Source organism: Myotis daubentonii, chromosome 12, assembly GCF_963259705.1.
Source record: "Myotis daubentonii chromosome 12, mMyoDau2.1, whole genome shotgun sequence".
NCBI lineage: Eukaryota > Metazoa > Chordata > Mammalia > Chiroptera > Vespertilionidae > Myotis > Myotis daubentonii.
In genome coordinates this window covers 22,912,357-22,934,634 of record NC_081851.1, presented here as the reverse complement: position 1 = coordinate 22,934,634, position 22,278 = coordinate 22,912,357, and the positions used below count along the sequence as shown (strand labels likewise).

General features: G+C 45.9%; 1 pseudogene; it reads right to left on the bottom strand.

Moving 5' to 3' along the window:
* The window catches only part of LOC132213933 (high mobility group protein HMG-I/HMG-Y-like), a 56,861-nt pseudogene extending 35,203 nt beyond the window's left edge, over window positions 1-21,658 (bottom strand).
* Window positions 21,659-22,278: the final 620 nt, after the last annotated feature.

Here is a 22,278-nt window from a genome sequence, read left to right as displayed (position 1 = left end):
GGTTAACATGACTTTATCAGCCAGACCCTTTGCTCAACCTCAACCTGATCTTTCAAGGACACTAACAGGTCTCTTACTAACTCCTTCCCTTTGTATTTCATGGATCAGAGACTCCGTTCTCTGGGTAGAGTGGAGGTCTTCAAGAAGGATCCCAACATTCTGGAGCTCTGGACTAAATTCTAGGATTCTCATCTTTGCTGCCACCTTCTGAACATCACACAATCACCTGTTGGTTATAGGGATGTAGAAAGACTGCGCAATGGAAATCACTTCATGATGATAAATTATTTCTCAACTTTGAAAGAACCTTGCTCCAAGGTTAGAGGAATTGGCTCTTGGTTTTTGGAAGATGTTTCCATTTTTGACCTCCTGACATTTGAGCCTCTGGTGGATAAAGCGTCACCTCTGTAGAGATGTGGCCACCTTCGGTCCTCTCATAGTCCAGTGAGTGGAGTTATTATCCTCATGGTTTTCCCATGGGCGGCAGAACTAAGACCAGAGAAGAGAGGCTGTTTCTTTGGGTCTAGTAAAAGGTGGAGGCTGGGGTTCTAATTCAGATCTTGTAAGTCCAAGGCTCTTGTCCCTTGCTTGTTTTGGGGGCAGAAGGGTGATAACTTTGCTTTTGGACCCTGTGCTCATCAATGTTCTACACTCCTTGAACATAATCCATGATTTTTAGCAAGCCTCTGTGTTTTGCTGTGAACCTGCAGTCACTGGAAAAGAGCTTCTCACAGTGAGAAAACCCACATGTGTTATTTGTGTCTTACATTAATTAGTAGGTCTTATCTTGTCAGGCAAATTAGAGTGGGAGAGCATTGGGCAGTAAAACTGACCCTCATCACTGATAAAGAAAAGAGTGATTACTACAATGACCCAAGGAAAATTCATTTTATTGGCAACATTTCTTTGAAGAGCTCAGTCAGTCCAAACTTCTTAGGGCGTAAAGAAGGTGATTATAAATTTTGTTACAGGATGGATAGCATCCAGGCATATAAGAGAATAATGGCTAGAGCTGGCATTTATCCTGGACCAATTTGCCAAATTTTGAATCTACTGTATTCTCTTTTTCCTTCTTTTATGATGATTCATCCCATCACATCAAGGAAATAGGAGGGGGAAAATAAGCTTCCCAAATTGTTTTCTGAGTTTGGTCATCTTGTTAAGATTTGTTTGGATGCAAGAAGAGAGCCCTTTCAAATTTGCTCAAGCAGGAAAAGAGAGAGGGAGTCCAGCGCTCACAGGGCCAGGAACTGGGGAAGGATCTGGTGTCTGGGCAGCTCAGCTCTGATGCCTGGGGTCCCACAGTCTCAGCCTCTGCCTCTCTGGTGTCTACCCATTCATTCTCCTCTTTCTGCTGCATTTGAGGCTGCCCTTCGACTGTGCAGTCTGTAGCTTCTCCATTTCAGCTGCATGGAGACGGTATCTCGCAGGTCTGGTGCTGCATCCCAGCTCAGTTGGAGTTGAGTCCTTCCTGACTTAGTCATCTTTGGTTAGGAAATGGGGTCATGGATCACGAACACGCCTGCTGATTCCCTCCTCATGCAAATAGAGACAGTTCTCAGAGAATGGGAGCTGAGCAGACATCTACTGCAGTAAATGTGATGGATTTTAAAGCAGCTTCTAACAATCTTTTGTAGCTGGTGTATAGCAGTAGACATGGAGTTGACTTTTATGTGTTGCTCTTATACTCAGTAAGCTTGTTAAACTCTCAAAACAATTCTTTTTTTTGGTATTGATTTCAGAGAGGAAGAGAGAGGGAGAGAGACATAGAACCATCAATGATGAGAGAGAATCATTGATTGGCTGCCTCCTGCATGCCCCACACTGGGGATTGAGCCTACAACTCGGACATGTGCCCGGATCCGGAATCAAACTGTGACCTCCTGGTTCATAGGTCGATGCTCAACCACTGAGCAATGCTACTGGGCTCAAAAACAATTCTGATCATCTGTTTGTAGTCCTTTTGCATTTTTTTGAAGATAATCATATCATCTATGAAAATGATAGCTTGTTTCTTCCCTTACAATTACTCATATTTATTTCGTTGTCATATTATTGAAGTGGCAAGGACCTCGAGCACAGGGGTTGAAAGAAGTGGTTAGTAGCAGGCACTCGTATTTTATTCTTGGCCTTAATGGCCATGTGCTCACTGTTTCACTGTTGAGGGTGCTATTTGGGGTGGGTATTTTCCATACATTCTTTATCATGTTAAGAAAGGTCTGTTCTACCCTTAGTTTATGAAGAGGTGTGTGTGTGTGTGTGTGTGTGTGTGTGTGTGTGTGTGTGTTTAATACACTGTTGATTCTGTCTGCTAATACTCATTTAGGATTTTTCCATCTGCAATCATAATTGAGGTTGACTATGTTATTCCTTTCTGGTACTGCACTTGTCTAATTTGCATATCAAAGTTATACCACCCTCATTTGATGATTGGGGGTGGGGTGCTCCTTTTTCTATTCTCTTGAAGAGTTTGTACAAAATTGAAGGATCTGTTCCTTGACTATTTGTACAAGTTCCTGTGAAGCCATCTAAGACTCATAGTTTCTTTCTGGGAACATTTTGAATAACTGATTTTTTTTCGTGTGGTTATAGTTATTCAGGTTTTCTATTTCTTTTTGTGTCTATTTTGGTAATATATATTTTTCTAGTAATTTGTCCATTTCCTCTTAGTTTTATAAGTTATTGGCATGAAGTTTACAATGCCTTCATATTTTTCAGCCCTGCTCTATCTGTAGTCACACTCCCCTGCATTCCTCATATTGCTGACTTTCCCCATTTCTGTGCCTCTTGAAATGATATTTTCATATAATTTTTTCAAATAATAAACTTTCTTTCTGTCGGTCCTCTCCAGGTTGTGTCTGTTTTTTCTATTTCTTTGATTTTTATCTTCTTTTTTTTTTTCCTTTCTACTTTCTTTGGGTTTGTTTCTAGTACCTTCATTTGGGTATTATCTCATTACTTTTCACCATTTCTCCTTTTTTGTTATAAATATTTGAAGTTATAACATTTTTAAAAAAGACTGTGTTGACTAATCAACCATGATTCAACACATAAGATTTTCTGTTTATTCTGTTTTAATTTCCATCATGACTTAATTGAATCATGAATTATTTGAGTATGGTTTTTTTTAAATGTTCTAATGTCTAGTATTTAAAAATAATAATAGCAAACTTGGTTGAATTCTTGCTTTATGCCAGGCACCAGTCTTCACATTTTACATGAACTTACGTGATTTTTGCAACAGTTCTACAAAGTAGACTGTAATGGCCCCAATATCATGTACTACTATGTGGAAAATGAGAGTTTTAGCAGCTCCTGGTTGGCTGAGCTAAGATTGAAACGTGGGCATTTGGCCACAGAGTGTAGCCACTGACACCACTACCTTTAGTTAGTAACTGTTCTCATTGTCTAACTGCAGTTTTTCATGGCAATCTAATTTTCTCTCTACTTCTTTTAAGCTATTTTATTTATTTTTTGGTGACCTATGTTTTCACTATCCTGTGTTAAATATGAATTTCCTTTTTGCTTTCCCTTTTGGGGTCATTTGGGCTTGTTGAATGTGTGGACTCATGTCTTTCAACAATTCTGGGAAATTTTAGGTCATTACCATTTTGAAGACAGTCTCTTATGTTCTTTCTATTATCTCATTCTAGGTGTTTTAGGCTAACGTCAGTATCTCTGTGGTTCTGACTCTGTTGGTTGTCTATCTCTTCTAATTTTCCTTTGATTCCCTTGGTATTTTGTGATATATTTTTTTGATCCCATGATTTTGGAGCTTTATCTGGGTAATTCAGGCCAGAGCAGATTGTCATCGACTGCCAGGTGCCTGGAGACTGCGGTCCACTTTACCCTGGCTCCTGTGTGGGCTCTGGGGCATCATGGACTCAGGCCGCAGAACCACATGAAACAATGCATGCAGGCGTTAGCTGAAAATTCTGAGAGATGTTTTTGCCCCATTCATGGCCAGAGCTGAGGCTGGAATTTCCTCATTATCTCCTTGGGTGAGGATGGCGTTATTTCTGCCATGGTGAGCACTGTTTTCCCCGGGACTGTGTTGTGAGGGTGTCTTTAACCTCCTACAGGGCCTTGCACCTGCTCTCCTTTGTGGAATCATGCTTTCTCATTGTGTCCAGCCTCTGAGTATTTCTCTTTATCACCTTATGCCTTCAAATGATTTTTAAAAAATACTCATCAAGCACGTTTACAATGGTTTCTTCCGGAGAGTTAGTTTTCCAAAAGACAATCCATTCTGCCATATTGCCAGAGCGTCTGGTGTCCCCTCCTCATGCCACAACCTGTTTCTGTCCTCCCCGTTGATTCCTGTGGCTCAGTCTGAAGGCCCTCTTGGTCCTCACCTGTCTGAGCTCTCAGGACACACGCCTCTCAGCTCCCAGGACCCCATGCCTTCCGGGTCCTTCCCGCTGATTTGTCCTCTTGGTCCCCTCAGCCAGGGCTCCTCACCTGACCTCTGAGTGTGGCTGTTTCCAGAATGGGAGCCTGGTCCTCTGTGCGGTCACATTCCAGGTAACCCTGTTCCTCCCTCAGGTTTAAAGTACTCCTTACACGGCGAGGACTCTTGGATTTGCATCTCCATCCCAGGCACCTTCACATCGCCAGCGTTAGTTTCTAATTTTCGTCCTGGCCAGTCCTCCTGGATGTCCCACTGATTCTCACCTCTAACAGTCACAGAGGTGAGCGCTGGGTCTGTCCCGCAAACAGGCTCCTCCCCCGGACTTTTCTCCTCAGTAAGCACCGCCCCAGACACTTGCTGTCTGTGTGGTCCAGCTTCCCTTCTCCCCGTGCACACCCAGCCCTCACTAAACCCTCTTCCGACCTCTCTGTCACCAGTGTCCCATCTCAAGCCATCAACTCCTTCTCTCACCTCCTGGGCCGTGCTCACTCAGCAGTTAGAACCACCTTTTAAAATCGCAAGTCATCTTACTCCTGACTTTATTGCACCTAAACTTGCACCAAGATGGCTCCTGAGACCCCGAGTCCCTTGAGCCCCGTCTGCCTCTCCATCCTGGTGTTTGGGCCGCTTTCCCCCGGCTCAGCCCAGCCTCGCCTCCTGTTGAGCACATTCTGAGCTCCTTGTGGCCTCAGATGTTGCCACAGGCTGTTTTCCTGGCAAAGCAAGCTTCTCCCCATTCCTGACCCTGCTGACTCCCTGTACATTTTCAAGTTAAACAGCCTGTGAGCCTCCTCTGGCATCTCGGTTAGAAGAGTTCTTTCTTGGTATTTTTTTCTCATGGAACTTAGATCTTCTCCCCCTCCCCATCCCCCTGGCACTTAGCCACAGATTCTTTAATTACCTATTTAATTTAATTTAATTTATTTTATTACCAACACCTGTCTCTCCTGAGGACAGGACCACGTTTTCAGTTTGCAACGTGTAGCATCATGCCAGTCACAGGAGATCCTCCATATACAATTGGTGACGGGCCCAGAAGTGATTCTCTCCCATCCCCTGTCCCCAGCTCATGAGCCTGAGAGGGCAGCATCGCCTCAAAGCATGTGGGGCCAGCAGGACAACGTGCCCTCACTTCATCAGAACATCCACCATCTGTGCGTCTTGAACTGGGGTGTCGGGAGGCCCCACCCAGATCCGCTGTCCCCGAAGGGGTGCAGTGAATGTCACACACTCTAGTTTTCACATATACGATTTCCCTCCCCTCTCAGGGTGGGGAAATGCGCAGCATAAAATGAATGCAACCCTCACACAGTCCTTCCTGGTTGGTCTTTGTGTTCCACTGACCCTCCCCTCACAGATAAGATTGATTTTGTCTGTTTCTTCTTCTTCAAATAAACAAAATTTACCCTCAATTTGTTTAAAAGGGGAAAGAAAGCCTGTTTCTAATTCGTTCCCATACACTTATTAAATGTAATCATACAGTAAAAAAAAAAAAATCAGAGCTGTTATAAACAGCAGGGAAATATTAAGCTTTCGGTGTACAAAGTCTGAATCATAAAATACGTTTAGTGGGGCTCTCCCTGCCCCGGGACGCAGCCAGATGACAGTCACAATTACTGGCTCTGAGGCCGATGCAACCCAGAGGCAGAGAGAGGAGCCGTGGGCCCGCGCTTCCCCGAGACCAGAGCCCGGCCTGCGTCTCCCGAGGGCTCCTTTGGCCTTAGGCGCATGGAATTTACAGTTCCCGCTGTCTGTTCCACGGTTCTTTTAAAATATATTAAGAGTGAAGTAAGCTAATGGAAAATATTATTCACTTTTTTTTTGGATGAAACCTCTTTCTTTCCTCACTCCCCTCCTTTTTCTCATCTTTGTTCCCCTCCCCCCAATCTGAAACGGATAAGCAGACACCCCTACCTCAGAGCTCAGAGTGGAAAGAACAAAAACGCCGGGAACTGTCATTTCATTTGTAATGGAAACCCAAGGGGCCCTGAGTGCCCTGAGGTGGTGCCTAGAGAGGACACAACGCCGAAGGCTTATTCACATCCGATTCACGATTCACATCGGAGCAGCAGGCGCATTGATGACCTCTGGCTGTGCACCAGCGAGGTACGATAGCACCTGCCTCGGGCGCAGGCACCTAGGAAGCACACGGTGTTAATTTGCTGGGGCTGCCGTCACCAAGGGCCTTCACCTGGGCTTAACCTACAGAAACTCATCTTCTCACGGCCCTGGAGGCTGGAAGGCCAGATCCAGGTGTTGGCAGGGTTGGTTCCTCCCGAGGTCTCCCGATGGCTTATCGATGTTCTTCTCCTCCCCGCTGTGTCTTCACTTGTTCTCTGTGTGGGCACGTGTCCTGATCTCCTCATCTAACGGATCGCAGCCCACCCCCAGGCCCTCATTTAACCCTAAGTACCTTTTTAAAGATCCTGTTGCCTAATACAGCCCCATTCTGAGGTCCTGAGGGTTAGGCCTTAAATATATGGATTCTGGGGGAGGGTGGTGGTGGACACAGTTCCACCCATAATACACACACTCACGCACGCACTCTCTGAAATGCTTTTATAGGCCTCCCCAAAGTAAAGTTTTCATTTTAACCTGAGCTACACTGAGGGCCAAATTATCAGGTCTTGCAATGGAGAGATTCCCAGCCAAGATGCACACGCAGAGAGAGAGTTCAGCCCACTCCCCCGCGAGGCTTCAGTGCACAGGTGCCTCCCCCGCAGTCATCTCCTCCTCCCCCTAGAACTCTCCATGGCTCCCTTTGCCCGGATCAGGTCTGTTGGTGTTGGGGTCTCCACACCTGTCGCCCCCACAACTTCTACCCGCTTCTCACTCTCCTCAGTTCCCATCCCCAGTCTGTCTCTCGGGGCCTTTCTTTCTCAGGCCCCCACATCGTCAGATCATGGGTGACTTTTTATCTTTTCTGCCTCAGTTATTCATTACTTTTGGTTTTGTTTGTTTTTACGATGCTCATGTACTGCTTTAAGTAATTAATTTTAAAGTTAATTTTTAATTAGAAAAATAACATGTCAGGCATCTGTGTGTGGACACGTGCACACACGGTTTATAATAACTTGTCCCCAAAGAACTGGGAGCCACAAATATGGAACCCGAGTCCTTCAAGAAGCCGGGCTGGCTGCCAGTCCCGGGCAGTAATTTCTCTACACTGCTGTCTTTCTCTGCCCTGGAGCACACATTCTCACAACTCGATGCCTGGCACATGGGGAGCTTGGCTAGTGTTAAAGGGACACCTCAGAGACCCCCAGGTCTTCATTGTCGATGAGGAAGGGCCCCTTGGGCCTGTTCTAAGGAAATTAGGTCATCAGTCAGCCCCGGCATCTGAGACGGGTGGCCTGCTGGCCACAGCACTGCCTCGCCTGGGTGTGGTGGGCCTCTGGGTTTCTCTCTGCTGGTCATTTTGGTGGCTCCTATGCTGGGCAAGGGCTGTGAGCCGCGTCCCCGCAGCTCCGTCGGAGCCCTGAGAGTCCAGCGTGCTCAGAGGAGCCATGCAGTTCTACTCGAGCCTCCAACCAGGACAGGGGCTCCAAGCTGAGTTTCAGCACCTGCAAGAGAAGCCAGTTCTGTTGCATTCAAGGAGCTGGTCAGGATGAGACATCGGTGTTCTCAGGGCCCAGGCCTGTTCTGGGGGGCGGGGGGCGGGGGGCGGGGGACGGGGGCTGTCGGTGTCCTTTCCTGATCCTGCTGCCCTGGGAGGAGGTGACCCGTCTGGTCCTGTTAGTGCCCCGCTGGCCCGGCTCCGGGGCAGGGTGGGAACAATTTAAATGCGGGTGTCGCAGAGCAAGGGGAGCCTGTTTCTCCCTCCCTCACGGGGTGAAACTAGAGCAGGAAGCTCAAATAAAGTGTGTTTTGTTTCTCCAAACGTATTATTCTGAGCACTGAGTGGCTGTGCCTCTGTGCCTAGCGCTTCTGCCTGACACTGAGGCGCTATACTTAGTGTTATCTTTTCTTCACAAGACCTTGAGAGAGTATTCAAGAACATTCTAACATAGCCCACAAGCCTCGCTTTCTTCATCTGTAAAATGGGTACCGCCGGCCTCACAGGGTGCTATGCGGGTGGAAACATGAAGTGAAATAACACGTGAGCGTTTGGGGAGAACGCCCAGCCCAGAACCTGGCTCGCGGTGGGTCCTGGACACACGCGGCCTGATGATGTTGGTCATGAGTCAGCGCTGGAGGCAGAATCGAATTTCGTGCTGTTTGCCTGTGGGGTGGCTTTGACCTTGTGCTTGGTGGAGGGAAGGCAGAGGCTGACCGTCTCCAGGCGGAAATGTTACTGACTGACGTACCCATCAATACACCCCCTTACCTGCAGGACAGCAATTCGGGATTCCTGCGGACGGGTGAGGACGCCTTTGCCCTCTAACCCGTGCCCAGCGCTGGCCAGGAGCCCGGCCTGCCCGTGCTGGGGGACGGGAACGGGGGCATCACTGGGCGGGAGGCACTGATGCTCACAGGACTGCAGGGCGTGCAGGAAGTGCTGGCTTCTGTGCCTCCAGTGACCACGTTCAGAGGTGAAGCCGGTCCCCAAGGCGTCAGGGTCCCTGGAGATGGGAGTGCACAGCTGCCCGCAGGAGCACCCTCCCGGGAGCCTGCAGTGGCCTGAGCTCGTCCACAGGGTGAGATCCTGTCACGCCCCAGGCAGAGCTGAAGTCCAAAGGCAGGTGCTCTGGCAGGAGTGGCATGGCAGTTGCCGCTGACCAACTTTCTGAGTCAGGATGGGTTTGTGGGAGGGTTGGGGAGTGGGAAGTTCTGAGGATTGAATGGGGAGAGCAAGGAGCTGGAAGAAACAGAACTCAGAGCCTGCAGGAGCGAGGGCCCGAGGCCAAACGAAGGGCGGCTTAGCTCCCTTCATGGTTTGCCTGGGGCTGAGTGACTTTCTCTTGAGCAGCCGATTCTCCCAGTTTGTGCAGAAACATTACTGACACTTTGAAAATGAGCAGCAGGCTCCTGCCACGTAAGGAAGGGTTTCGGGAAGTAAAAACGAGGGGGAAACGTAGCTAAAAGCTGGAGTGCGATTTTACGATGCAGGATATTTAATGATTTTAAGATGCAGAGTGGCAATTTAGGATTTATACGTTGTCTTCCAAGAATCGTAGGTATATTTGCTCGTTTTAAAAGGATTGGGGTGGGGTGGGAGGGGAAGCACCATTCTCCTGTATACTGTAGGGTATAGTTACTAAACACCTGACATTTATTAGGACTTATAAGAGTCGGAAAAATTAGCATGATTTGTTGAAATATTTTGAAAAAACTATGACATGACTACTTCTAAATGTTTTTACCACCACTGAAGGCAATACCCAAAATAAAATTTATGCACCGAAAGCTACTGTGATGGCTCAAAATTCTTAGTATGATTATTCTGAGTAGGAGAAATAAGTTATTTTGTTTTCCTCAATTTTCTGTATCCTTTTTTTAATTTCAAATAAAATGTTAGTCTTTTATAATAATGGGATTACAAATTTAAAATGTGTTTCTTTTCTTTCTTTTTTTTTTTTTTTTTTTTTTTGCAATAGGGTTACATGACGGAAAACCGAATCTCAGGCTTAAGATGAGCCACGGATGTGTTTGTCACTTTCGAAGGGACAATGTTGTTATGCTGCAGGTAAGATTCAGGAAATGTTTATTCTTCTTAAACAGCATCAATTTCAGGATCAAGCGTTACCCAGAAATCTGAAGTGTTTCCCATGTTTCATCTTCATCTGACGTCTTCTTGTAATTGGCAAGGGTTTTCCTGCCGGGCACCTGCTTTCTGCAGTAGTTGAAGAGGGATTACATTTTTCTCCTCAATGGGCTTTGACGTTGAATTCTATCTTTTTTTGGTTTAAGGAAACTACCTGGGCATATTGAGTCAGATTCTTCTGCTGGGAGGGCTTGTCCCAAGGAGTAGGTAAGGCCCTAGACAGCGGTTGTCAACCTGTGGGTCGCGACCCCTTTGGTGGTCAAACGACCCTTTCACAGGGGTCGCCTAAGACCATCCTGCATATCAGATATTTATATTACGATTCATAACAGTAGCAACATTACAGTTACGAAGTAGCAACGAAAATAATTTTATGGTCGGGTCACAACATGAGGAACTGTATTTAAAGGGCCAGAAGGTAGAGAACCACTGCTAGAGGATGGACAGGCAGAATATGTGAAAAGCTAATTTACAAAAGGAGGGCTTGATCAGCCTCAGCAGTGACAGGGGACGTGCACACGAGGGCATGCGTGGTGCCGTGTTCTTTTCTCTGTCAAACTGGCTCGCATGTTAGTGTGTTGGAGGCCCAGTGGTGGTGAGAACAAAAGGGGGCACTCGTCCATGTTCAGTCGGGCCATGTGGGATTGCCCTCTGGGATGCTACCTAAGGCAATCATTCTAAATACAGAGAAACTTGAGGGCACAAATATTTTCACTAGTATAGTATTTATTATAGCAATAATGTTGGAATCTAAATGTTCAACAACAGGAAAATTATGATGTAAACCGTGTTCTGGCCACTCAGTGGGGAATTATATTGCCTTTAAAATTGTACTTACCAAGAGTTTATTATAGAAATAAAAACTTTATGAAGTGATAAGTAAAGTGATATAAGATTGTACATGGAAGGTGATCACATTTTGACATTGAAAAAGAAGAATAAGGACTTCAGGTTCTGCTAAGATGGCGTGGCCCCATCCTCCCAGGCCACCTCTCGACAGTGAAACACCCTGGACGTGACACAGCAAACTAGCACAGAAAGATGCTGAAAGGGAGGAAGGAGGCAGGCTGCCAGAAGAAGGAGATGGCAGTCGGCCCTCTGCGTCTCCTCCTGGCCTCCCATAAATCCTGGACAGGGCGTGTCTCTCACAGGCACAGTCGAAAAAGCCTGCTCTGCTGAGCCAACGGACGGGGAGAGGGTGCTAACGGCAGAACACCTGCTGGCAACACTCACTCTGCATTAGTCACACACACACCAATGTTAGCAGGGCCTGGCCGAAACTGGTCTTCCCCCTGACTGCCCATCTGAGGAGGCAGGCAGCAGAGGTAGCAACCCCATCTGCCCACCTGGTGGGGCTGAGCAGGGAACTCACCTTCCATCCCCTGCCTGGTGGAGTGAGTAGAGCTCAGGGGCCTGCCTGGTGGAATGAATAGAGCTCAGGGGCCTGCCTGATGGAGTGAGTGGAGCGTAGACTCTCCCATCAGAGTAATGTCAGCAGGGCCCATTGGCGAGCCCAGCCTTCACCTCCACCTGCAGCAATAGGACCCAGTGAGGGGAGGTAAGATGGAGCTAATCACTAGTATACTCCACCCCTCCACCCCAGCATCAGCACGGTCCATTGGAGAGTTGAGCCCCTACCTCCACCTGATGACCAGGACGTGTGTGTCAGGGCTGATCACCACTCACATGACCCATCCCTGGTGTAGTGCCCATTGAGGAGCTGAAGCTACACATTCACACAGTAACAAGAAGTCAAGTTAGACAGTGAGAAGCACAACTAGTGGACACTTTGATCCCTTCTCTCCCTGTCCTGTCACCCCCATACTAAAGGGGCCCAGTGGTAGCTGAGCCTCCAGCCACACCTGGCAGTGGTTAATGAGCTGGGGCAGTTGATAGTCCACATCCCTCTCTCCTAGTTTTAGAAGGAGCCAGTGGAAGCTTGACCTCTGCCCTTATCCAGCATCAGTGAAAGGCAGGAAGAGGTGATGGGAAATTGGGCTGGCTGGCACTCTGCTTTCCCACTGGTATCAGCAAGACCAAGAGGGAGCTGAAGTTTCAGCTCAGCAGTCTGCAACAAGGCCATGCCATGTAGTGCACCATTTTTGCCAGAATGGTGTCGACAGCACCCACTAGGAAGCTGAACATTGACACACACCCAGACCTTGTGGTCAAGATCAAATTCAATCTCAATCACCCCGGATACAGTAGGAAAATCGCTCCTTATACAATCAGCCAACTTGAATGAGAAAACAACAGATAATGACACTGAGAAGAATCAGGTGTTGGATTTATCTGACAAAAATAATACTTCAAAGGTAATTACAAATACTCTTGAAAAAAATAAAAATAATAGAACATTTTAGCAAAGATAGAACATAATGGCCCTAATGTAAATTGTAGAAATGAAAAATACAAGAACTGAAACAGCACATTTGCAGAATGACATTGATAGTAGAGTATAGATGACAGGTAATAGAATCTGTAAAACTGAGAAGAACAGCAGAACTTACCCAGCCTGAACAGAATGGATGAAAATGAGCAGTCTCGGGGACCTCAGAACAATAACAGAGAGTATCTGTATCACTAAGGCCTCACAAGGAGAGAAAAGCAGATGAGGATGAACAAGTATTCAAGGAAACCATGCCCGAAAGACGGGAAAGTGAAAATCCAAGGTACTGAGCGAATCCCAAATAGAACGAACACGAGGAAATTCACCACAGGTTACATCATAATTAAACTTCTGAAAGCTAAGAGCAAGGAAAAAATCTCAAAACAGACAAAGAAATGGTGCATTATTTTTAGGGAAAGACTAACTCAAATGACAGCAGGCTTCTCATCTGACAGGGAGGCCAGGAGGAATCAACACACCATGTTCAAGCACTGTAAGAAACAGTCAACTGCAAATTCTGTAGCCAGTGAAAGTGCATTTCCAGGTTGAAAGGGAAATAAAGACATTATCAGATTAAGGGGAACGAAGAGAATTTGTTGCTAGTCAATATGCTCTTAAAGAATGAATAAAGAAAGTTCTATAAACAGAAAAGAAAATGATAACAAAAGAAGGCTTGGAACTCCAAAAAGGAAAGGACGTTGGGATGTATAAAGTGGGGGCAAATATAACACACTGTCCTTGTCATGAGTTTTAAAAATTGTATTTGATGTTTGAAGCAACAATCATATCTCCTTTTGGTGAAATGCTCCATGTGTATAGAGGAACTACTTTAGACAATTATATTTTTTTAAAAGGGGAGAGTAAAAAGACCTAAATGTAAGTGAGGTTTCTAAACATCACAAAATGATAAAATATCAGTGCCACTAGACCAGTGATGGCGAACCTTTTGAGCTCGGCGTGTCAGCATTTTGAAAAACCCTAACTTAACTCTGGTGCCATGTCACATATAGAAATTTTTTGATATTTGCAACCATAGTAAAACAAAGACTTACATTTTGATATTTATTTTACATATTTAAATGCCATTTAACAAAGAAAAATCAACCAAAAAAATGAGTTCGCTTGTCACCTCTGACACGTGTATCATAGGTTTGCCATCACTGACCTAGACTATGATACATGCATGCCCACGCACACACACACGTGCATGCCCACACACACACACATGCATGCCACACACATGCACACACACACACAATGATACTTAGAGCAACTACTAATAAAACTATACATAGTGAAATACTAGGCTAAAAACTGGATAGAGATAAAAGGAGAAATAGACAAATCAATAATTATAGTTGGAGACTTCTACACATCACTCTCAGCTATTTGATAGAACTACTAGACCAAAAATCAGAAAAAACATGGAAGGACTGAACAACACAATTAACCAACAGGATCTAATTGATCACAGTTGACTCCTGAGCAATGCCTGTTTGAACTGAGTGGTTTCACTTATACATGGTCTTCCCTCAATGGATTCATGCAGTTCAAACCCATGTTGTTTAAGGGTCTACTGGAGGTTTGGAATTCATGCATGCAGAGGGCTGACTAGTTACATGTGGATCTTCACCTGCATATACTGGTCAGTGCCATTAACCAGTACTGTTGAAGGGTCAACTATCTAGAACACTATACCCAACAAGAGCAGAATACATATATTTTCAAGCACTCATGGAACATCTATCTAGGTAGATCATATTCTGGGCCATGAAACAAATCTCAACAAATTTAGAAGAATTAGGTCATGCAGAGCATGTTTTATTGCCATAACTGGAGTGGGATCCCTCAGCCTAGCCTATGGGATGGGACTGAAACTGGCTCTCTGACATCCCCCCAGGGGACCTGGATTGCGAGAGGGTGCAGGCCAGGCTGAGGGACCCACCGGTGCATGATCGGGGCTTGGCAGGGACACGGGAGGTTGGCCAGCCTTGAAGGGACTGTGGGAGGGCTCCAGGGCATGTCCAGCCGTCTTACTCAGTCCTGATCGGCTGGACCCCAGCAGCAAGTTAACCTACCGTTTGGAGCCTCTGCCTCTTGGTGGTCAGTGCACATCACAGGGACTGGTCGACCAGTTGACTGCCCCCTGGTGGTCAGTGCATGTCATAGTGAGCAGTTGAGTGGCCTTAGCATATCATTAGCATATTATGATTTTATTGGTTGAATGGCCAACCAGAAAACCGGGCACTTAGCATATTAGGCTTTTATTATACAGGATAGAATGAAACTAGAAGTTAACAAAAAGACCAGAAAAATATCTCTATACACTTGGAAATTAAATAATGTACTTCTAAATAATCCATAGGCCAAACAGGAAGTTTCAAAGGAAATTTGAAAAATATATAAAATAAGTGAAAATAAAAATGCAGCATATCAAAATACATGGGATGCAGATAAAGCAATGTTGATAGGAAAATGTATAACATTAAATGTTTACTTTAAAAAAGAAGATGAGCCTCAAATCAATAATCTATGTTCCTAAATCAAGAAAATAGAAAATGTAGAGCAAAATAAACATAAAGCATAAGAAAGAGAATAATAAAGGAAAGGCCATAAATCAATGAAGTTGAGAACAGTAGTGAAAATCCATGAAACAAAAAGCTGCTGCTTTGAAAAGAATTGATAAAATTGCTAACTGTAGCAAGAGTAACAAAGATAAAAAATAAGATTCAAGCAATATTAGGAACAGTTCTAACTCTGTTTTATATAGCTAGTATTACTCGGATACCAAAACTAGACAGAGAGAACAGAAAAGGGAAAACCGCATATCAATAACTCACATGAACTTAGATACAAATATCCTCAACAACACTAGGAAATGTTATCTGGCAGTGTATATATGAATTCTACCTTGTGACTAGGTGTGATTCATTCCTGCTGTGCAAAGCTGCGTCAACGTTCAAAAATCAATAAATGCAATCCATTGTTAACAGACTAAAGGACAAAAAATATCATGATCATATTGGTTTACTTAGAAAAAAGCATTTGACAAAATCCAACAACAATTCATGATAAAAACTCTCAGCAAACTAGTTATAGAGCAGAATTTTCTTGACTAAAAAGGATAAAAGGCCTCTGCAAAAAAATAAAAACAAAAACAAAAAAATAACTATAACATCCTGCTTAATTATGAAACGCTGAATGCTTTCTTCCTAAGATCAGGAATAGGCCAAGGATGCCCACTAGCATCACTGTTGTTCAATACAGAGCTGGCAGTGATAGCCAATGCAATAAGGCAAGAAAAATAAAAGACAAAGATTAGAAGGGAAGAAATTAAAACTGTGCTTACTTGCATAGTACATCATTGCCTACACAGAGAATTCAAGCAATCTACAAAAAGACCTCCTAGAACTAATAAGTCAGTTCAGCAAGACTGCAGAATATAATACCAATACACAAAAATGAATCACATTTCTGTATACTAATAAGGGGCATGTGGAAAGTGATATTAAACACACAGTATCATTTACAATTGTTCCAAATAAAATAAAATACTTAGGTGTAAATCTGACAGACATGTACAGGATCTATATGCTGAAAATTACAAAATGTTGCTGAAAGAAATCAAAGAAGTCCTAAAGAAATGGAGATACATACTATATTCACAGATTGGATGACTTTACATAGCAAAGATGCTAGTTCTACTCGTGTTGGTCTATAGATTTAATGAAATTCCTATAAAAATCACAACAAAGTGTTTTGTAGACATAGCAAGCTTATTCTAAGACATTGTTAAAATGATAAAATAGGAGTTTTCTGCCATCTTCCTGGCAAAGAACACTAGTTTTGACAATCATACGTGGATGAGAGTGCCTTGGTGGAAGTCCCGGAGTCCAGTGGAGAAGTTCCAGCACACAGCTGGAGGGGAAAAATTGTGATTGGACACACTGAGAGGGAAAGAGAAACAGTTTCACTTTACCTGCATCACTCCACCCCCAAGGTAGCATGGCTCAGTGACAAGGACACCGCACTGTGTAACTTCTCCCTCGGGGAAAATAAGAGCATGTGAGTGACCCCTGGCTTCCCCAAACGTGCAGGACACTGCTATCGTATCAAAACAGTCTGGTACCTGCATAACAATAGACACATCGGCCAGAGGAACAGAATCAAAGGCACAGAAGTAAATCCATGCATATATGGTCAACTAATATTTGATGAGGGAGCCAAGAGTACTCAATAGAGACAGGATAGTCTCTTCAATAAATGGTGCTGGGAAAACGATGTAATTACGTGTGGAAGAATGAAACTGTACCCCTATCTCACACCACTCATAAGAATTAACTCGAAATGGGTTAAAGACAAAGGTAAGAGCTGAAACCACCAATCTCATAGAAGAAACGTAGGGTAAGTCTCCTTGGCATTGGCCTTGACACCCAAAGCACAAGCAACAAAAGCCAAAATAAACAAGTAGGACACATCAGACTAAAAAGCTTCTTCACAGCAAAACAAACCACAGAATGAAAAGGCCACGGAAGAAACGGAAGAAAATACAAACCACCCATCCAATAAGGGGTTAATATTCAAAATATGCAAGGAACTTATACAACTCAACAGCAAACAAACAATCTGATTTTAAAAATAGGCAACCTGCCCTAACCACTTTGGCTCAGTGGATAGGGCATCGGCATTCGGACTCAAGGGTCCCAGGTTCGATTCTGGTCAAGGGCACATACCTTGGTTGCGGGCACATCCCCAGTGGGGAGTGTGCAGGAGGCAGCTGATTGATGTTTCTCTCTCATCGATGTTTCTAACTCTCTATCCCTCTCCCTTCCTCTCTGTAAAATATCAATAAAATATATTTTTTTAAAAATAGGCAACCTGAATGGAAGACACACAAATGGCCAAGGGGTATGCTAAGATCTGGAAACAGCCCAAGTAAATGAATGGATAAAAAAGCTGTGGGATACTCTGCAGCTGTATAAAAGAAGGATCTCTTACCCTTTGAGAGAGCATGAGTGAATCTGGAGATTAGTGTTACGCTAAGTGAAATAAGCCAGTCAGAGAAAGACAAATACCACATGATCTCACTTATACGTGGAATCTAATGAACAAAATAAACTGACAACAAAAGAGAGCCAGTGGCTTGGATGCATGGACCAGACTGACAGAAGTCAGAGGAAAGGGGGCAGGGCGTGGGAAGAGATGAACCAAAGAACTTCTATGCATACATGCAGAGTCCACGGGCATAGACAATAGTGCGGTGAAGGACTGGGGTGGGGCAGGAGCCAGGTGGAGGGGGGGCAGAGGAGGGAAAATAGCGACATCTGTAATACTCTCAACAATAAAATAAATTTTAAAAAATGAAAAACTTAAAAAAGAGATTCTCAACATTATGAATCACCAGTAAATGCAAATCAAAACCACAGTGAGATATCACCTCATACTGGTTAGAATGACTGCTCTGAAAAAGACAAGAAAATGAGTGTTGGCGAGGATGTAGAGAAAGGGGAACCCTTGTGCACCCTTAGTGGGAATGTAAATCGATATAGCCGCTATGGAAAACACCAAGGAGATTCCTCAAAATTTAAAAACGTAACTATAACTATCATATGTTATAGCAATCCCCTTCTGAATATTTAGCCAAAGGAAAAGCAATCAGGACCTCAAATAAATATCCGCACCCCTTGTTCATTATAGCATTATGGACAATAGCCATGCCATGGAAACAACCTAAGTGTCCATAGACACATGAGTGGATAAAGAACATGTGATACGTATATAGTAGAATATTAGCAATATAAACAAAGGATATCCTGCCATTTGAGACAGTAAGGATGGACCTTGAGGGCATTTTATACTCTGTGAAAGAAATCAGAGAAAAAAACAAATACTTGGCATCACTTATACTAGTATGTGGAATATAAAAAAGCAGAGCTCATGGGAAATGAGTAGCATGGTGATTGTCAGGCGACTGGGGAGTGGGGGGAATGGGGAGATGTTGGTCAAAGGGTACAAACCATCTATAATAATAAAAGTGTAACATGCTAATTAGATCAGACGTCCTTCTGGATGTCCTTCTGGACGAAGCTGGAGCTGCGAGGGAAGCCCGGATCCCGGGGGCCAGAGGGAAGCCTGTGCTGGCAGCCGGGGGAAGGAAGGCCTACTCTTGTACGCATTTCGTGCATTGGGCCTCTAGTCCAGTTATAAGACGAATACATTCTGGGGCTCTGGTGTGCAGCATGGTGACTATAGCTAACAACACTGTATTATATACTTGAAAGTTGCCAAGAGAGTACATCTTAAATGTTCTCACCACATTCAGACACAAAATTATAGAGACCAAGATCAGATCAATGTTGCCAGGAGTGAGGGAGGGAAATGAGAGGGAAGTGGCTGTGGCTATAAAAAGGCAGCATGAGAGCCCTGGCCAGTGTGTCTCATTTGGTTGGAGCATCATCCCATACACCACAAGGTTGTGGGTTCAATTCCCGGTCAGGGCACATACCTAGGTTGTGGGTTCAATCCCCAGTTGGGGTGCATACAAGACATAATGGATCAATGTTTCTCTCTCACATCAATGGTTTCCTCTGTCTCTCTTTTCCTCTCTCTAAAATTCAATTTAAAAAACACTCACATATATTTGGGTGAGGATTAAAAAAATGGCAGCATGAGCTATGCTTGGGCTGGAGCTTTTATGTATTTGACTGCAGTGGTCACACAGAGCTACACATGTGATCGCATTGCATAGAAGTAAACACACACACACACACACACACACACACACACACACACCTGCATCTAAAACTGGCAAAAGCTGAATAGGCTCTGTGGCTTGTACCAACATTTTCCTGGTTGTGATATTGCTCTATAGTTATGTAAGCGATTACTTTTGCGAGAAACTGGAAAAGGGGGGTCGCTGAACCATTTCTTACAGCTGCATGGGAATCTACAACTATACAAAAGAAAACGTTATGTACAAAAAGGAAAACCCATACGTGGATAACTTTAGAAGGATATGTAAAAAATATTAGATACAGTTATCTCTATGTTGTAAGGTCTCTGGATAATTGAAAAACTTTATATTGAAATACATTTTTTGTAATAAGAATTTTTATAATGAAAATAATTGCTACCTTGAAGAGTACTGCAGATATTTTCAGAACGGTATTCAGATATAGCGTTTATTCCCTTAGGACTAAAAGATGACGTGCTACTCGGCGACAGCTCTCTGCTGCCCACTTACTGTAACTTGTAGGAAAATCTACAGTAAAGCCCATGACTTGGGGGGATTCCTTAAGAAGCCATTTAATCTGGGTAGGTTAAAACGGCCTGTTCTTTTACCTCCCTCCTACTTAAATGCTGTTAAAACGCTGGTGAAGAATATTCAGTAATTTAGACGTTGCACTAATTCACGGGTCCCTCTTGGCTGGTGACCCCAGTGTGAGAGGTTTTCCAGCAGCTTCTCTCAGGGCAAGTATTTTAAACTTGAGATGCAATCAACAGCGTTTGAATTTGAAGTTGTGATTCAGACCTTTCATTGCAGCTCCCCCTGTGGGCCCCACAGAAAGGCTGTTTACTTGGGTCACCGTTTCTCACTGTGAAGCACGCGGAGAAACGGGGACTTGTTCTTTGTCCTGTGGGTGGGAGCAGGGGCCGTGCCAGGGGGCGACTGACCGCACCTGGAGGCAGGCGTGCGGGGACACTGGACCACCTGCTGGGGAGGACGTGTGCCAGTGCCCGCAGGGAGGACTATGCCAGCGCCTGCGGGGCAGGTAGAGGGCACACGCAGGAACCCACACCTGACTTCAGAGCGCAGGCCGAGGGTGGAAGCGGGTGGTCCAGCTTCCCAGTCTGCCAGAGAGGAGGCCACCGAAGACCCTGAGACCAAGCCGTGTGGACCTTCATGGCCGTTTTTGCAGACAGACACCTTTCCCACATGTGCTGGACAAGCAGCACCCACGCCACGCTGGGAGAGCATGGAGGCGTGTTAGTGGTGTGGAATGTGCCGGGTCCTCACCAGCACCTCGATGCGACAGTTCTCTGGCGGCCTCACAGAACTCAGCATATAGTTGTAATTCTGCTTGTGATCTATGGTAGCAGGAGGATGAGACACAGTCAGTGAGGGGAAGGCCGAGGGCGAAGCCTGAAGGGAACCAGGAGCCTGCGTGCCCCTCCCATGGGAGTCACACCAACCGCACAGGCCCGTTCTGGACGGCGGGTGACAGCCGTGGGAGGCCCTGTTTGCAGGAAGGCCCGTTAGAGACCCGGCGTGAAGGCTTTTTAAACTTCATGTTATTGTGGACACCAGTACAGAGCTCCCCGTTTTCTTGGGCACCCTCCCACATCCACTTTCAGAAGGAAAACAGGTGGTAGCATAAGACAGTGTGTGTGTACAAGCAGCTCAGGCCCAGCAAGCCACACTGACAGTCAGGGAATGCTGGGCGCCCTCCCACATCCAGGTTCCCAGACGCCCCAGGGCCAGCCCCCCAGCAGGCCTTCCAGAGAGCAGCAGTCAGGCCCGCCTGTGCCTGCTCCCGCAGTGGGGTCTGGGCCCGGCAGATGCCCTCCTGGCTCAGGATTGGAAGAGGGAAGATGAAAGGTGGTGGCGGCTGGTGAGGCAACCCCACAGCACCAGAACGGGAAGGAAAGGCTCAGAATCTGCAGCATGAGCGGGAGGCCTAGAACTGGGAGGCCTTCTGGTCCAGGGGGGCGTCATTGGGGGACCAGGAGTTGGACAGACTCTGGAGAACAGAAAGCCAATGGGATGGACTTGATGGATGGACCCGGTGGGCACGGCCGAAGCAGGAGCTGTTTCTGTGGGTGTCTCTGGGCAGATGCTGAGTCACAGGGACGGAGAGCAGGAGAGGGCGGGAGACAGCAGGCCTGTCTGTGAAGGCTCCTGTCTACAGGATGGCTGCCCCCACTTCTGAGCACTTGACCGGCCCCGGAAACCACCCTGGGGAGGGCGCAGGGCAGCCTGCCCCGCGAAGGCTGGGTCTCCTGTGGGGAGAACCAAGAGCCCTGAGTATGTTAGCTTTGTATGGGGTTGGGGTCAGCCCTTCTGCTGGCCAGTTGTCCACACTCCCTGACAGGAAACTTACCCGTTGACATGCCGGGCTTTGTCCCCAGAGCTCTCAGGCTGCCCGGCACCCATGCGGTCACGGGGAGGGTGGTGCTGGCTGCCCGACTGCTCAGCTGGCCTTCCACTTGAGGGCTGGACGCTGCCCCTACTGGGGAAGCTTCCCTGCTCGGGCTGGGCTCTGCTTTCACCCCACTCACTGAAGTAGAGAGAGAAATTTCAGGAGACTGGGGGACTGCCCTCGGCCTGAAGGGGAGACGTGCGCCCCTGAAGGTGCTGGGACTGCTGTTCCGTGAGCGAGGGGCTGTGGGCAGGGCAGGCGCGTGCTGTGGAGCCTCCGGGGCTTCTCGTAGGTCCCTCAGCAAGATAGAGGGTCTTCGGACCCTTTCATTATTTTCCTGGGGCAGGGGTTGGAGGCCCTTGGAGAAATTTAATCATACCTGCCACCAAATCCCATTATCACCCACAGCCATGAAATCCCATTTTCACTTTCTTTTGCTTCATTAGAGGTTCGCCGGGACAGGGGCCCTCCTAATCCACTTGGGCAGATTTCCTGAAGAATATTAGTCAGAAACTGCAGACATTGTTCCTCACTCTGCAAGACGAGCAAGTTTATAAACATGTAAATGACCTACAGCCCAAGCTGCTTAAAGGCCATGCAGGTACCTGGTTTCCTGCAGGAAAGCTGATCCCCC